Source organism: Pantherophis guttatus, chromosome 16 (assembly GCF_059756535.1).
Source record: "Pantherophis guttatus breed Tessera chromosome 16, ASM5975653v1, whole genome shotgun sequence".
In the NCBI taxonomy this organism is placed as follows: Eukaryota; Metazoa; Chordata; class Lepidosauria; order Squamata; family Colubridae; genus Pantherophis; species Pantherophis guttatus.
Window position 1 is genome coordinate 5,815,875 of NC_142078.1, and position 18,451 is coordinate 5,834,325.

At 41.1% G+C, this 18,451-nt stretch overlaps 1 long non-coding RNA gene across 1 annotated transcript; it reads right to left on the reverse strand.

The window, feature by feature from the left end:
- Positions 1-2,351: 2,351 nt before the first annotated feature.
- On the reverse strand, positions 2,352-10,486 carry LOC132709687 (uncharacterized). Its single transcript, XR_009620679.2, has 2 exons — positions 7,587-10,486; positions 2,352-3,024 (listed from the first exon to the last, which is right to left on the reverse strand). It is a non-coding gene; the product is annotated as an uncharacterized LOC132709687 (long non-coding RNA).
- Between the last annotated feature and the right edge of the window lie 7,965 nt (positions 10,487-18,451).

Sequence of the window (18,451 nt, forward strand, 5' to 3'; positions counted from 1 at the left end):
GCTTTTTTTAAAAAAAACAAACAACATTAAAAACCATCTCCAAATACAGCTTCCAACAATCACAGGTGTCCGCAAAGCCAAAAGAACAATTAAACAACGGTTTGATACAAAATACCTTTAATAAAACTAAATTTTTCAGTAAGATTACTTGGGGGAAACATTGCGTGGGAAATAGGGGGAAGAAAAAAGTTTGCAGGAAGTTGACCCTGGAAAAGAGGCGGGGCACTGATTAGCCACGCCCCCTTTCCCAACATTGGAAGGAAGTAATGGTTCCCATGAGTTACAAAATGGGTACATTTTGTGTTTCTGTGTATCTTATTTGGGGAAAATATTGCAGTTTTGCTAAATCACCATGTAGCTTTTTTTGTTCAAACAAGCAGCTTTATCTAATTCGTAGCAATATTGTTGCCAGTGGCACCCAAATAAACTTGATTCAATTTTCAAAGTGGTTAGAAGATGCAAGCTTGAAAACTGTGGATTCTCGATTTTTGTTTCTTAACACAGCAACCCACAAAATTCCTCCCAATCTTAGCATTGGGCTTGAACCAGGTTTGTGTAATTAAGCCCTACATTGAGCGCATGATGGTTAATAAGTTTAGGCATCTAGACTTTTAACAGAAGGAAATTGCGCTAGAAATGTTCTGAATCCTGGACAAATGGAGATATAGATCTATATAAAGACTGAGTGTGACTCCACTGTTTTTTTTGGTTTGTTTTTTTTTATTATTTATTTTTTATATGCCGCCCTTCTCCGGAGACCCAGGGCAGCTTACAATGCGTTAAGCAATAGCCTTCATACTTCTGTATATTTATACAAAGTCAGCTTATTGCTCCCACAAACCGGGTCCTCATTTTACCCACCTTAGAAAGGATGGAAGGCTGAGTCGACCTTGAGCCTGGGGAGAATTGAACTCGCAGTAATTGCAGGCAGCTGGATGTTAAATGCTGCCTTAGTAGGAGGCATTAGCCTCCTACGCCACTTAGGCTCCTGTGGAATTAGGAGTCACACTGTGTGTGACTCCTAATTCCAGTTTCCAACTTCTAGTTCTTGGAAGCAGTGCTCTTCAAAATAATAATAATAAAAAAAATATTCTTTTTAAAATTAAAAATCGCAAAACTCGCTCATTCCTGACGCTGCTGATTAGCCAGTGATTAACTCATTTGTGTTTCGAAGTAAAATCAGTGCAAATGGCTTATGGTTTTCCAACAACATGCTTCCCAGTTACAATAACTAGTTTTATCTTTCAGGTAAAATAATAATAATAATTCCTTCAAACAGTTCCAGAAATCCCCAGGCCATTCAAACCAGGCCTCTTTTCTATTTTTTTTAAAAAAATAATCATGGTCAATTTTAAATTTAGCTGGTTAATATTTCTAAAAAATAAAATAAAATGCAGGGTGAATTAATTGTTTATCCATTGCAATGTTTAAGTTGCTTTTTACCTGCTGCTCTTCACTGTTATGTACATAGTGAGAAAATCCCTTGTTAAATCGATTTACTTTCACGTTTCTTGCCATTTTTCCATCTCAAATCTTTTTTTTTTCCCAAGGTGTGTTCAATTCATCCTTCCTTCACTTCTCTCTCTGATCATGTCTTAATGGTCAGTGGTTCTCAATCTGTGGTCCGTAGACTCCTGGGTGGGGGGAAGGGCAGGGGAGGCGCGATGTCATCCCACAGGGTCCCTGAAGTCTTGAAGACAATTTGTTGATTTCTGAACCCTTTGAAATTGCTTCTTAGTCACACAAATGGAGGGAAAATACTCCTTTGACTGCAAAAGGGTATGATTTGAAGGAGAATTTTATCCTGAGATAGCAATTTACTGTATAGCTGCACTAACGTGGTGTATTATATTATTATTATATATGTGTGTGTGAATATGTATGTATAATATTAATATATATATGTGTGTGTGTCTGTGTGTAATTATATATATATATATATATATATTTTTTTTTTTTTACACACAGACACACACATATATAGGAATAGATCTATACTAGTCTCCCTTTATTTCTTTATCAGCAAAATATAAATTATATATATTTATATATATATATATCAGGATTCAGTGAAATTTGGGGATACAGTCATATTCATACACACACGCATACAGACAGACAGACAGACCCACTGTATCCCCAAATTTCATTAAACCCTGATCCTCAAACCGCACTATTCCATTTAGAGTTTTGCCTGCAACCCTGAGCTAACTAGATTGGCCATTTAAATTGCAAATCAAGAGAACACAGATAAACAGATTCCAATGAAATCTCCCTGCATGTAGAAAAGTAGCATATCTAGGAACCGTATGATGTTTGACTTAATGCCAGTTTAAACATACAATAACTCCTTGTCAGGCCAAGTCAGTGTTTATTACAGTCAAAAGACCGGAACAAATAATAATAAAAAAAACCACTCAAGGACTATCCAGTTAAAAATTCTACAATAAAATAATACATAAAGCAAATAAGATACACGTTAAAATCATAACTTGGCATCCAATCGGTCAGTTGCACATCAACAAAACACAACACTAAACTATAATATCATATCAATCCTTAAATTGCTGAAACACAACTAAGTGATAATGCCAAAAAGATTTGTTGCGTTAATCGTGCAAAATAGCTACGGTGGATTGTGTTTCAATTCCTTGCCAATTGTAAACGCGTTTGGAAAATGGAGTAAAAACATTGCAAAGGAATAAAGGAGCAATCACCAAAAATGAACACCTTGTCTTTCCATTACAAAAATTAAAAATACATAAAATAATTTAATAAAACGAGCCAGCCACATATCTGCATTTAAAAGGTTTTAGCGAACAGAATACAATTCCGATGGCTCAGATATATTTTACTTTAAATAAATAAATAAATAAATAACCTCTCTACAGCCATTCCCCTCTCCCAATACCCTTCAGATCTGTTGGACTTCATATCCCATAGCGCCACATTCCACGCTGGCAGGGGATCATGGGAGTTAAAGTCCATCTGGATGAAGCAAGTTTGCCCTGCAAGAAGCAACTCCTAAAAAGAACAAGATTATATATATATATAAGTCTCCTTAGTCTCCCAATGGGCAGCAGAGTGCTTGCTGGCTGCCAGAAAAAAAGCCTAGAAACTAGTGGATTGGGATTTCACTGAACTAGGGCTGCATAAAAATCTTGGTTTACGTAGGAAGAACCTGGCTAAAGAGAAATACATACATACATACATACATACATACATACATCTACCCCAGCATGTGGGAGGGAGCATATTGCATCCCTTTCGCCTTTCAGCTCCAATCCAGGAACCCTCAAGCAGTCGCATTCACGGCAAACCATATTATTATTATTATTATTATTATTATTATTATTATTATTATTATTTAATCTTTAGTGAGATTCACAGCCTTTGAGGCTGGTTAATAGCTCAGCAGCTCGAGTCCTAACCAAGGACCTAGGAACTGTTCAGGTATCGTCGGAGGATGTCAGCTGTTCCGAGTAAGGTGGTTTTTTGTAGAGTCAAAATGTTCAAGTAGTGTCAAATTATTATTATTATTATTATTATTATTATTATTATTATTATTATTATTATTATTATTATTAAAATTTGTATACCGCCCTTCTCCTTTCGGACTCTGGGCCGTGAACAGCCAAAATAAAAACATTGGTACACAAAAGTTAAAATAACTATTAAAACTAATTAAATGAAATTTGGCCCACAATTTAAAATATATCAATTAAAATCAGTATCAAACGTTAAAACCAACATGGAATCAAGCCAAAAAAAAAAAGAAAGAAAAAGAGCCAGAATGCGATTATAGAGATGGGAGATCTTCACACAGCCTCGTGTGATGTCTCTAGTGGCCTCAAACTGTGCGTGCAAGACTGCACACCAGGTGATTTTTTGGAGAAAGGCACAGCTTCCTGGCACCACAGAGCTGGGAACCCTGGCCCATACTATAATAACAACACGAGATGGCAAGAGCCAGGCGCTCCAATACGTTTGCCAAAGGCATCCGTGGTTCTAATTGAGGCCCTCCGGGCGGCACTCTCACAACCCTTGCTATGTTTCCAGAAACCGGGATTCCCACACAAAGCACCCCTAAAGACAACACACATCCTTCCGTTCCTCCAAGCGGACGCCCGAATTGTGCATCTTCTCTTTCCCAGGTTGGGCGTGGAAGCTAGAGCGCAAGGTGAGGGGATCAACCCACCAGGTGACCCTAAACGCCTGACCCCAGCAGAGAGCTAAGGTTTCTTTTTCCCCAGCTAGATTTCTCTCTTCGGGGAGGGGTGGAAGACATCCCATCCCAATTGGGCGGTCGACGTTTCTCTCCCGTTTTGGGGGCACCTTTGGCTGGCCGTATAAAAAGAGAGTAGAATTTTGCAGAAGGGGAACGCAGCTGCGTGGGAATGCTCCCTTTTTTTTTTTTCCTTCTTCGCACAGAAGGGACCATTTTACAGATGGGAAGACTGAGGTTTTGGGGTTGTTTTTTTTTTTTTTTAATTTGATTTATATGCCGCCCTTCTCCGGAGACTCAGGGCGGCTTACAATGTGCTCAGCAATAGCCTTCATCCTTTTGTGTATTTATACAAAGTCAGCTTATTGCCCCCACAATCCAGGTCCTCAATTTACCTACCTTAGAAAGGATGGAAGGCTGAGTCAACCTTGAGCCTTGGCGAGATTCGAACCTGCAGTAATTGCAGGCAGCTGGTCTTAATAACCAGTTTAATAACAGGGTGCCTTAGACCACTGTACTACCAAGGCTCTTTTTGCCCCTGGGGACATTTGGAAGACAATATATAGGATTTTAAAACTTCCAGAAATAACCTTTTCCTCTATTTTCTCTATTTTTTATTCTTTTGGGTGCAGAACTGCTTCGCTTTTCTTTTCTTTTTTTTATTTTCCAACCCTGGTCTCTCTCTGGTTGATGATACTTCATTGAACTTGGGTTTTTTTTTTTTTTTTAAATATATTGATTTTATTTCTTTGCTTGGAGATTTGGGGCCCGGGGATGCTTTAGGGATGAAGTCCTTTGCGGAGTTGAGAAATTCAACTCTCAAAAGAGAGCTTGGAAAGGTAGTTATTTCCAAAGCTTGTTCATTTCCAAAGCTTGTTAGGTCCATAAGAAATGGCAGAGCGTCTTTCATTTAGCAAACCCCTTGACTTGCCACTGGCAATCAGGGGGGACTGAGGACTTGCTCCAGAGTAGACCAGTTGAGAATTAGCTTTTTTGGGGGGGGGGGAAGATGCACAAATGAGCCATCTCACCCCCCACCCCCAACTGGATTTGGGTCTCCTGGAAACAAAGCAGGGAGAAAAATAGGAAGGTAGCCTTGTGCAAAACTGCACCGGGAGAAAATCTGTAGAATAACAGGGATAATAACACTTCTGTATTTTAAAAAAACAGACATTTTTAAAAATTTTCTTCTTCTCTCCCTCTACACTCAGCCAACCTCTTAAGATTTCCTAATTCAATCTTGGCTTCCTTTCCCCAGACAGACAGACATACACACACACCGAAGGAGGGTTTCCCCCACAGACAGACGGACAGCCCTGTTGCTATTGTTAAAGATATCTAGTCTAATGTGTGTGTGTGTTTGTGGGTAGGGGCAAGCTACAAAAGAAACTGACTGCCTTTAAAAAAAAAAAAAGAGAGAGAGAGAGAGAGAGAGAGAAGAAGAAGAAGAAGAAGGGGGGAAAAAATCCATGCTGTTAAATCTTAAAACGATCCAAAGAAAGGGGAAGGCAGAATTGGAGGGGGTTTAAAAGGGGAGGGGGAAGTCCATAAAAGTGGTTTGAAGATAGAGAAATTCTGCAAAGGGGGGGGGGGTTGGGGAGGGAGAAGAGGAGGGATGCATTTCCCTCCCTCCTTCCCATCCTCTGTCGTGGCCGCTGATAAGAGTATTTGCAACCACGTGGTGGCTACAAATCTCTGCTTTAGATTTTTTTTTTTTCCTTCCATCACTGATATTACATCATGGGGAGAGAGAAAAAAAGAGAGAGAGAGAGAGAGAGAGAGAGAGAGAGGGATGAGAAGCAGGCAAGGCACCTCGTCACCTCTCTTCCCCTACCTGGAATTGAGCAGTATCAACTTTGGCTCATAGTAAAAATCCCTTCCCTGCCCCCTACTCTCTGTGCTTTGCAGTCTAAACTCCCCTTTTTAACCACTGAAAAGCACTCCGAAGGGATTAGCAGAGGGATAAAATTAAAGATAAAATAAAGGTATTTTCTTCTCTTGCAAGGAAGAAAGAAAGAAAGGGGAGACACGAAAGAGGAGGTCTGAATAATAATAATAATAATAATAATAATAATAATAATAATAAGAAGAAGAAGAAGAAGAAGAAGAAGAAGAAGAAGAAGAAGAGAAGGAGAAGGAGGAGGAGGAGGAGGAGAAGAAGAAGAAGAAGAAGAAGAAGAAGAAGAAGAAGAAGAAGAAGAAGAAGAAGAAGAAGAAGAAGAAGAAGAAGATGGTACTTGGTTGATACCTAGGACGCTGGCAGCAACCCGTATCAACCATTAGCACCAGTCAATGGTATTTCTGATGCATTTTGGAATGTTCAGTTGACTAAGTTTCATATTTAATGAATAAAGATAATAATAATAATAATAATAATAATAATAATAATAATAATAATAATAATAATAATCACCACCTGGAGCTGAAAAAGGCTGCACTACTTGGAACATCATACATTTTAAGAAGATACTTGGTTGATACCCAAGAGGCTGGGAACAACCCATGTCAACCATCAATGATATTTATAACACATTTTTAAATGCTCAGTTAACTGAGTTTCATCTTTAATGAATAAAAGAGATAATAATAATTCAGGTCTTAAATCAATCTATCTATCTATCTATCTATCTATCTATCTATCTATCTATCTATCTATCTATCTATCTATCTATCTATCTAGCAAAAGGTTTCCTTCCCTTTCCTTATTTTTCCCTCCTTCTTAACCTGAAGCTTAAAAATATATAATATCTCATATACACTTAAATCAGGGCATTTTGCAAAAATTATTCCAGGCAAGAACTTCTCCCGGGAAGCCCCGATGGTTAAAACGTTTCCAAATCGATTCTTGCAAAGGAATTTCTTATCAAAAAGCACGACTCCCTTTCTTTAAAAATACGATTCCATCCCAAACAGGAGAATGGACCCAGTGGCTTCAACCAAACAAACCAACGAAAAATAAATAAAGCCCCTTAAAAAAATTTTTTTTTTCTTCCGTTAAACAACGACGACGCAGGTTAAACAATTCAAGTGGGAATTAAGCTGATAAAAGCACAACACACAAAGGTCAATTAATACGATGTAAAATATGCACCGATAAGACAAGAGTTTAGAAATGGAAAATAAACCTTTAGACATCATCATCCTTTCTGAAGCAAAATAGCTTGCAATAAATGACAATAGTAATTCGACCCTTGACAAACGCTTTTAAAAAAAGAAAAAGGGAGAATTTGCTGCTGTTGTTTTTATCTTTTTTAGGATTAAAGCAGAAATCTCAAGTTTTAAGATATTTTCCTTCTAGAGAAGGCACAAGAGATGAACACACAACCCCCCAAAAATGTAAATAAACAGAGGCGGGAATTACCTGGCTATCCACTGTAGATGGAGGAAATCCGTTTTTTGTTTTTTTGGTTTTTTTGAATATGCAGGCGACACGGATGATTTTGAAGGCTTAGCCACCGATGTCCAGACACAATTCTTGGTTTGTATGTTTTTCTGGACAAGAATTGCGTTTGGACAATCAGGAGCAAAGGTTCCAGCTTTTGGGCTCGACGAGGCTATGCAAAAAAAAAAAAGAGAGAGAGAGAGAAAGAGAGAGAAAGACACAGAATTTTTTAAAAAATTAAAATTAAAAAGCTCTTCACTCAGGCGCCTCTTCAAACTATTCAGCAGCAACTTCTCCTGCCTTTTATTTCTCTTGAATTGTCCATCACCCTGTTTCATTTCCCCCCCCCATGCCCGAAAAATAAGAAAAGAAAATTCTTTTAAAAAAAAAAACGAATTAAATTAATCAGAATGCTCAAAAAAAAAACAAAAAAACACCACATTTTTAAAATCTGACCTTCGTTGCCCACACAGTTTTTTTTCCTTCCCCCCCCCTCTCCCCCAAATTGCTGAAGACAGGAAAAGAAATTATCGGGGTGTGTTTTAATTTCTAACGGAGAGGCGACCTTAAGATGAAAAGGCCTTTTGCATTTGTAACGGGAGGGAGAGGGAAAAAGGGGCTTCGCCATCACTATTTGGGGGGTGGGGGCAGAGCTTTCACCATCACCATCACAATCCTTCCAACAAGGATTTGCCACTTTTTCGTTGGAGAGAAATAAAAATTTAAAAAAAAAACCTGAAAACCACTTTGGCTTTTGAGGAGGAGATTGGGTTCTGGAGGTGGGGGGGGGGATCTTCTTAATTATTCCAACTCTGAGGCCATGCTCCCCCATGACTGCAAAAGAAAAAAAAAAAAGAGGGTACTGGAAGGGAAGGTGCGATTAAACGTTTTGAAAGGAATCGCTCTGTTTTTTAGGAAAGATAGACCCATCTCCAAAGGCCAACTGAGAATTTTTTTTTTATCCATTTCCTAGATTGCTTTTCTCCAAATTCGCTCTCTCTGGAAAGCAAGAGCGAGAGAAGCTCCCTTCCTTCCTTCTTTCCTTCCTTCCTTCTTTCCTTCCTTCCTTCCTTCCCTCCCTAATTCACACCCAGGATATTTTTCCTTTCCTTCCTCTCATTTCCAATTCCTTCCTTCCTTCCCTCCTTCCTTCCCTAATTCACACCCAAGATATTTTTTCTTTCCTTCCTCTCATTTCCAATTAATTCCTTCCTTCCTTCCCTAATTCACACCCAAAATATTTTCCTTTCCTTCTTCTCATTTCCAATTCCTTCCTTCCTTCCTTCCTTCCTTCCTTCCTTCCTTCCTTCCTTCCTTCCTTCCCTAATTCACACCCAAAATATTTTTCCTTTCCTTCCTCTCATTTCCAATTCCTTCCTTCCTTCCTTCCTTCCTTCCTTCCTTCCTTCCTTCCTTCCTTCCTTCCCTAATTCACACCCAAAATATTTTTCCTTTCCTTCCTCTCATTTCCAATTCCTTCCTTCCTTCCTTCCTTCCCTAATTCACACCCAGGATATTTTTCCTTTCCTTCTTCTCATTTCCAATTCCTTCCTTCCTTCCTTCCTTCCTTCCTTCCTTCCTTCCTTCCTTCCTTCCTTCCTTCCTTCCCTAATTCACACCCAAAATATTTTTCCTTTCCTTCCTCTCATTTCCAATTCCTTCCTTCCTTCCTTCCTTCCCTAATTCACACCCAGGATATTTTTCCTTTCCTTCTTCTCATTTCCAATTCCTTCCTTCCTTCCTTCCTTCCTTCCTTCCTTCCTTCCTTCCTTCCTTCCTTCCTTCCTTCCCTAATTCACACCCAAGATATTTTTCCTTCCCTTTTTCCTTCCCTTCCCTTCCCTTCCTTCCATCTATCCATCCATCCCTTCATTCACACCTTCCTTCTTTCCCTTTGGCCTGAGGGGCCCCGCTAGGCAAATTTTGACCGAGAATCTCACCCTCTCCCTAAAACCTGAAAACTTTTCTTTCCCCAACACTCACAATCAAAAAATCCACTTTGCTTGTTGACCTGTCCCTCGCCATCTCTTAGGAGAAGGATCCCAAACAGGATCGCAACACGCCTTCCCAGCGATCCTTCCTTATCGGGGATTTTTTTTTTTGTTTTCCAAACCCCACTTTCCTCCCTTCTGCCAGTCTTCTCATTTTTTATTTTATTTTATTTTATTTTGCAAAAAATGGAAGCTCCTTGGGTAACTTAAGATCCCCCTCCCCACCCCAAAATCTTATTACAGGGAGGGGAAAAAAAATCCCTATGAAAAAGAAGCATCAATCCAGAGATCAGTAAACAAGAAAGCCATTTGATTCTGCTTTAAAAGAAGTGGTTTTGGGCGATCTTTTTGGATGCAGGCGAAGGAAGCCTGCTCAGAAAACTGGGAGCTACGTGTATATCTGTGTGTATGCACGCATGCTTTACACACCGGTCTTCCCGTCCCCACCTGCGCGCCCAGACACGTGAAATCCCCTTTCCCATTTTGGGAAAGTCGGATTATCCAGAGGGAAAAAAACGGAAAAGGGACGCAGGCAAAAGCCAAGAAGGAAGGAATTATTATTATAATTTTTTTTTTGAGTTGGGGGTTGTAAAAAATCCCAAATTAAGGGGCTCCCCCCCTCAATTCAGCCCCAGAAAAGAGGGACAAATATCAAATCTGCACGCTGTTATTTGGCAAAGCTTGGTTGGCCTGGCTCCAAAGAGAGGGAGGGAGGGAGCCAGCCCTCCCTTCCTTCCCCCCCTCCCCAAATTTAACGCCCCTCCCAGCCTCGAATTCCCTGGCCAGCTGGACTTGGAATGGGTCAGTTGGAGGGCTTCGAAAGGAAGCCGTGCAGAGGGACAGGCTAACTAAAATATTGAAGGAGAAGCAATAAAAAGAATAGCAATAATTAATTAATAATAATAATAATAATAATAATAATAATAATAATAATAATAACTCGAGCTGCTGAGCTATTAACCAACCTCAAAGGCTGTGACTCTCACTAAAGATTTAATAATAATAATAATAATAATAATAATAATAATAATAATAATGTGAATGGTGGTTGCCGTGCCTTCCCCTCCTGACCCCCCCAGCCCGGGAAGCAGAAGAGGTCTCCCCCCCTCCCTCTGCCTTGCCCCATCGATTTGGGGGGTTCTCCCCACCACAATCTGGTCACTCTGCAAATACACCTGTTTCTCAAAAAAAAAAAAAAAAAAACCCAACAACCCTTTTCTAGCCTTCTTCGAAGCCAAGGATTTGGGGGAATACCTGTCTTGCGGTAGCCCCCCACCCCAGATCCAGGCAGGATTTGGGGAGGAGGTGAAGGGAGGAAGGAAAAAGAGAAGGAGGAAAAAAAGAGAGGTTATGGGCGGGGGGGAAGAGAAAGAGAGAGAGAGCCCAAGAGAACCATGCGGCTGAAGAGAGGATGCTCTCTCTTTTTCCCCTTCTGCATCCTCCCTCTCCATCCAACCATCCATCCATCCATCCATCCATCCTTCCTTCCTTCCTTCCTCCGCCCGCCGTCTGGGTCTTCTCCTCCGCTTGGCTCCCGGATTCTTCTCTTCTCTGCCCTTCCGACGCGGCTGGGTCGCTGGCGCTTGGGGTGGTGGTCCCCTCGTTGCTCCTGGGGGCTTCCCCGGTTTTGCTTTCCCTGCCTTTCATCTTCCGCAGCTGCGGCTTTCCAAGAGTACCCCAGCATCCTTGCCGTTTCTCATTCGCTGTCGGGGATGCAGGGATGGGCGCGCAGGAGCTGTTAACATCCTCGTCCCTTTCCTTCCTTCCTTCCTTCCTTCCTTTCCTTCCTTCCTTCCTTCCTTCCTCCTGCTCCTTCTTTCCTTCTTTTCTTTCTTTCTTTTTCTTTCTTTCTTTCTTTCTTTCTTTCTTTCTTTCTTTCTTTCTTTCTTTCTTTCTTCTTTTCTCTCCTGGGCCTAAAGCCTCTCTCTCTCTCTCTCTTTCTCTTCTTCTTCTTCTCTTTCTTTCTTTTTTTTCTCTCTCTCTCTCTCTCTCCTTCTTCTCCTTCTTCTCTTTCTCTCCGCTTGCTGTCTTCCCTTCGCTCTCTTGCTGGGCACCGCACAGCACGCACTCACTTCCCCCGCCGAAAGCGCCAGCGAACTAAAGGCAGCCTCTGTCCAGGGCCAGGGTTTTTAGTGGAGCCAGGCAACAATACGTGCGTTGCAGTGGATGGCGAAGGAGAGAATCGTGATGAGATTCAATTGGTACTGGATCTGAATAACACCACAGGGTGATAAATGCCTATTGTGTTTTCAAGGGGTCATGAATCTCCACTCCTTTCACTCGGCAGCTGCAGGCTGGGGTGTCTCTTAAAGACACAGGCCACCCCCTCCAAAGTCTGGCCTGGCTTGGAGGGAAGCTAGGCTGGGCCACGCGGCCAGGATGGAGCCAAGAAGTGCGTTTTGTGCGTCCCTCGGATTTTAGGATGGCGTTTTTAAAACATGTTTTTTTTAAAAAACAACAACATGTTTTAGGTGGGAAGTAGGTGGCTATCCTCATCTCCTTTTAAAAGGAACCTGGAAAAGTTCCTGTTCAGACAAGGACGAGCGGTAGAAAGACAGTTTGTCAATGTCGTTTTTATTTTATTTTATTTAGTTTATTTTCCCGGGCTCCAAGATCACCGCAGATGGGGACTGCAGCCAAGAAATGAAAAGAGGCTTGCTCCTGGGGAGGAAAGCCATGGCAAATCTAGATAGCTTACTAAAAAGCAGAGACATCACCTTGCCAACAAAAGTGCGTATAGTCCAGGCGATGGTTTTCCCAGTTGCAATGGATGTCTGGGAAAGTTGGACCATAAGGAAGGCTGAGCACCAAAGAATGGAAGCCCTTGAACTCTGGTGCTGGAGAAGATTCCTGCGAGTCCCTTGGACTGCAAGGCCATCCAACTGGTCAGTCCTAGAGGAGATCAACCCTGACTGCTCTTTAGAAGGCCAGATCCTGAAGAGGAAACTCAAATACTTTGGCCACCTAAGGAGAAGGAAGGACTCCCTGGAGAAGAGCCTAATGCTGGGAACGATGGAGGGCAAAAGAAGAAGGAGACGGCAGAGAAGGAGGTGGCTGGATGGAGCCACTGAAGCAGTCGGCGTGATCTTAAATGGACTCCAGAGGATGGTAGAGGACAGGAAGGCCTGGAGGAACATTGTCCATGGGGTCGCGATGGGTTGGACACAACTTCGCAACTTACAACAACAACAAAATGTCATTTTGGTACACACACAATTAACGGATTGGGTTTTCAAGAGAAAAGAACACTGGTTTTACAAAATGTCTTTTCCCCCATCACTACCTTCCCTTTGCCAGGTTTTCTGATTCTTAATCGGTTTTTCTTTTCAACACAACCTCCGTGGGTCACACTTCGCACTCTTGCGTTTCTTGCGCAGCTGCCCTCTGGCCTGGTTGGACCTCTGCTCTGTTAAAAGAAACAACAACAGCAGCAGTTGGAGTTTCTAACCATGGTTTACCGTGTTGCAAAGATCAATGGTTTGATCAAAGCTAACTGCCTGCCTTCAGGATGCAAACTTGGACTGAAGAGGACGTAGCCATCATATTTAAACTGTTTGGTTGTGTTGCTGGATGCTACGTGCTTGTGTTAAATGCTGGTTTGTTATAAGCATCTTTTGATTTTGAAAGTGGGTTTACCCAGAGATAGGTGCCAAAACATACAAACTAGCTTCAGGTCTCATGTCACAGAAATACGCAGGCCTCAACTCACGGACATCCCCATGTTTTAAACCAAGGTCGAGAATTATAAGAAGCGATTGCTAAATCCCCACTCTTGAAAGTACACAAACGCACCAGCCAAACAACAGCTTCTGTTATTTTACATTTATCTTTATGCTGTGTTTCCCCGAAAATAAGACCCTGTCTTATATTTTTTTGAACCCTGAAATAAGCTCTTGGCCTTATTGCCATGCACTCAAAAGCCCGATTGGGCTTATTATCAGGGGATGTCTTATTTGAGGGGAAACAATCTAATCTATCTATCAGTTATCTATCTTTCTATCTATATATCTATCTGCTATCTATATATCTGCTCTCTCTCTCTCTCTGCTATCTATCTATCTATCTATCATCTATCTATCTATCTATTATCTCTCTCTGCTATCTATCTATCTATTCTATCAGCTATCTATTATTTATCTATCTATCTATCATCTATCTATCTACTATCTCTCTGCTATCTATCTGTCAGCTATCTATCAGTTATCTATCAGTTATCTATATCTATCTATTCTATCAGCTATCTATTAGTTATCTATCTATCTATCTATCTATCTATCTATCTATCTATCTATCTATCTATCTACCTACCGTGTTTCCCCGAAAATATGACCATGTCTTATATTTTTTTGAACCCTGAAATAAGCTCTTGGCCTTATTGCCATGTGCTCAAAAGCCCCATTGGGCTTATTATCAGGGGATGTCTTATTTTTGGAGGAAACAGGGTATGTATCTATCTAATCTGTCTATCAGTTATCTATCTCTCTCTCTCATCTATCTTCTATCTATCTATCTATCTATCTATCTATCTATCTATCTATCTATCTACCGTGTTTCCCCAAAAATAAGACCCTGTCTTATATTTTTTTGAACCCTGAAATAATTGCTTGGCCTTAATGCCAGGGGCTTATTATCAGGGGATGTCTTATTTGGGGGGAAACAGGGTATTATGGTGTGAAGTCACCTATAATGCTGCTACATCACAAACCACCCAAGGTAATTAGATCTGTGCGTGCAAGAGTGCAAACAGATTCCAGGTGTCGAAGTTACAGCTGGAATCATGTTTAATTGTAAGTTTTTTGGGGTTTGTTTTTTTGTTTTTAATACAAAGGTGGCTTGTTCCTTTTAAGCTGTGAAAAGGACAATGTCTATAGAGATTCTCAATCCTCCACATGGTTGTCCCAAAGGTTCTTTTTTTCAAGAGGCAACTGGATTTTCTTGGTTTTTCTTTGAAGACGTTTCGCTTCTCATCTAAGAAGCTTCTTCAGCTCTGATTGGATGATGGTGGGAAATGGAAGGATTTATGCTCCTTGCAGACAGCTGGTCATTTGCGTCCTTTTGAAATGCAATGTGAAAAGGACAAGTTTTCCTACGGGGGCCTGGAAGGGCGTATCGATCAGTTGGGTTGATTTTAAGAGGTGTCCATCTGTAACTGATCTGCTCAGCTCCCCTTCCTGTGTTCCTGGTGTACAAGCCAATAAAAACATATGACCAGTGATCACTTCGAAGAAAAGATCCAAGAATTGAAAATTTCCGGTCGTGGGACTTTTGCACGGTTGCAGGAATTGGGTATGGCCAGTCTAGAGAAAAGAAGGATAGGAGTTGTGTGTGTGACATGATAGCAGACTTCTAATATTTGAGGGGCTTCTGTCACAAATGGGACTGCAGCCAAGACATTAAAAGACGCTTGCTCCTGGGGAGGAAAGCCATGGCAAATCTAGACAGCATACTAAAAAGCAGAGACATCACCCTGCCAACACAAGGGCGTATAGTCCAGGCGATGGTTTTCCCAACTGCGATGTCTGGCTGTGAAAGTTGGACCATAAGGAAGGCTGAGCGCCAAAGAATTGAGACCTTTGAACAATGGTGCTGGAGAAGACTCCTGTGAGTCCCTTGGACTGCAAGGCGATCCAACCGGTCAGTCCTAGAGGAGATCAACCCTGACCGCTCTTTAGAAGGCCGGATCCTGAAGATGAAACTCAAAATACTTTGGCCACCTAATGAGAAGGAAGGACACATTGGAGAAGAGTCTAATGCTGGGAACGATGGAGAGCAAAAGAAGAAGGGGACGGCAGAGAATGAGGTGGCTGGATGGAGTCACTGAAGCAGTCGGCGTGAGCTTAAATGGACTCCAGAGGATGGTAGAGGACAGGAAGGCCTGGAAGAACGTGGTCCATGGGATTGCGATGGGTTGGACATGACTTCGCAACTAACAACAACAACACAAAGAAGAGGGAGTCAAGCTATTCTCCAAAGTACCTGAGGGCAGGACAAGAAGCAACGGATGGAAACTCATCAAGGAGAGAAACAACCTAGAACTCAGGAGAAATTTCCTGATAGTGAAAACAATTAATCAGTGGAACGACTTGCCTCCAGAAGTTGTGAATGCTCCAACACTGGAAGTTTTTCAGAAGAGATTAGATAACCCTTTGTCCAGAATGGTGCTTGAGTAGTGGATTGGACTAGAAGACCTCCAAGGTCCCTTCCAACTCTTATTCTGTTTTTTTCTGGTATGTTCTCTGAGGCCATTTATTCTCTAAAGTCAGATTGAGAGAAGAGAGAAGATGTCACCACCAAGAAAGCTTTTTTTCTGAGCATCTCAAAACATCCAGATGACGGTTTGGTTATAGTTACGCGTTCCCTGCGCCCGTTGCCTTGAGGGTGTGTTGGTGGAGTGGCGAAGGATGAAGTCCAGCAATTTGATGGCATTGAGAAAGGAGCAGTAAATCTAGAACTTCCTGATGCAAGCCATGGGAGTTTGTCAAGGGGTCACCTCAGTTCTAGGTGTGTCTTTCTTACAAGCAGCATCGGCCACCCCCGATATCAAATGAGGGGAGCAGCGACTTTGGAGGAACCGTAACGAAGATGGTGTTTTTAATCAGCTAACTCTTGGCAGTTGATAGGACTCAAAAAAAGGGAGGCAGAAGAATTGTTTTCCCAAAAAACTCACCAAGCTAACTTTCTTTCTTTCTTTCTCTCCCCGTTTCTTATCTTCCTTCCTTCCTTCCTTCCTTCCTTCCTTTTTCTTTCTTTCTTTCTTTCTCTCCCCATTTCTTATTTTCCTTCCTTCCTTCCTTCCTTCCTTCCTTCCTTCCTTCCTTCCTTCCTTCCTTCCTTCCTTTTTCTTTCTTCTTTCTTTCTTTCTTTCTTTCTTTCTTTCTTTCTTTCCCTTCTCCTTTCTTTTTCTCTTTCTTTTCTCTTTGTCTTTCTCTTCCTCTTCTTACTTTTCTTTCTCTCTTTCTTTTCCTCTCTTATCTTCTTACCTTTCTTTCTTTCTTTCCTCTATCCTTCTTGCTTGCTTTCCTGGGCCTAAAGCCTCTCTTTTTCTTTCTTTCTTTCTCTCTCTCTCTCTCTCTCTCCTTCTTTCTTTTTCTTCTCCTTCCTTATCTTCCTTCCTTTCTTTCCTTTCTTTTTTTCTTATCTTCTTCCTTTCTTTTCTTTCTTTTCTTTCTTTTTCTGTTTCTTTCTCCTTTCTTTTTTCTCTTTCTCTCTTTTCCTCTCTTATCGTCTTTTCTTTCTTTCTTTCTTTCTTTCTTTCTTTCTTTCTTTCTTTCTTTCTTTCTAACTCTCTCTTGTCGGCCTAAAGCCTCTCTTTTTTCTCTCTCTCTCTTTCTCTCTCTCCCTTTCTCTGTCTCTCCTTCTCTCCTTCTTTCTCTTCTCCTTTCTTATCTCTCTTCCTTTCCTTTCTTTTCTTTTTCTTTCTTTCTCTTTCTTTTCCTTTCTTATCTTCTTTCTTTCTTTCTATTTCTCCCTCTTTTCTTTTCTTTTCTTTTCTTTTCTTTTCTTTCCCCTCCGTAATGTTTTTCTGCTCCACTTGTAAGAAAGAAAATATCTTGGTTAGTCTTCTCTTGTTGCCTGGCAACCTCTGATGGGTGGAGGGAACCCTTTCCCCCCCCCCAAAAAAAAGAAGAAGGAAAGGAAAGAAGGAAAGGGGGGAAAAAAGAACAAAATGTAACTGATCCAGAGACAAAGGCAAAGTTTTGTGGCCTGTGTAACCCCCGTAGTAAGAAAGCATTCTTCGGATGCTCCTCGTGTCTTTTTTTGCCCTCGCTTAAACCCCCTCCCCTGCTTTCTTACACCAATAAATATGGATTAGTAAAATACTTTTTTTTCCCACACTGCTGAAAGGATGGGCTTAAGGAGCATCCTTGACAAGCAGCTCTGCAAAATTAACAGGGTGAGGTTGCATTTTGGAAACCTCTGGGGGGAGGGACAGACAAATCATTTCGGTCAGCCTGGAGGAAGGAGGGCAGGAGCCCACCCTGTTCTAATCCAGGCTGCCTCTGGATCCCTAGGTGGGTCAGACAAGAAGCCCAGCCAGGAAATCCTTGTCGGAAATGAACATAGCCAGGGGTGCAAAAGATGCTATTGGCATGGAGACCGAAGCTGAGTCACTCTTTGAGAAAAAAAAAAAGAAGAAAGAAAGAAAGAAAGAGTCCAGGAAAAAGTAGGGAAGCTGCATTGGGAAAGCTGCTGGCTCAAATATTCTCAAGATAGATAAATAGAATTCTTTATTGGCCAAGTGTGATTGGACACACAAGGAATTTGTCTTGGTGCATACGCTCTCTGACTATGATAGATAGATAGATAGATAGATAGATAGATAGATAGATAGATAGATAGATAGATAGAATTCTTTATTGGCCAAGTGTGATTGGACACACAAGGAATTTGTCTTGGTGCATAAGCTCTCAGACTATGATAGATAGATAGATAGATAGATAGATAGATAGATAGATAGATAGATAGATAGAAGATAGATAGATAGATAGATAGATAGATAGATAGATAGATAAATAGAATTCTTTATTGGCCAAGTGTGATTGAACACACAAGGAATTTGTCTTGGTGCATACGCTCTCAGACTATGATAGATAGATAGATAGATAGATAGATAGATAGATAGATAGATAGATAGATCTAACTTGACCTATACTCATACTTCTATTTTCCAAGGCACCCAAAGGCCAGACAAGGAAGAATGGATGGAAACTGATCAAGGAGAGATTCAACCTGGAAATAAGGATAAATTTTCTGACCGTGAGAACAATCCACCCAATGGAACAGAAGTTGCCTTCAGAAGTTGTGGGAGCTGCATCACTGGAGGCTTTCAAGAAGAGACTGGACAGCCATCTT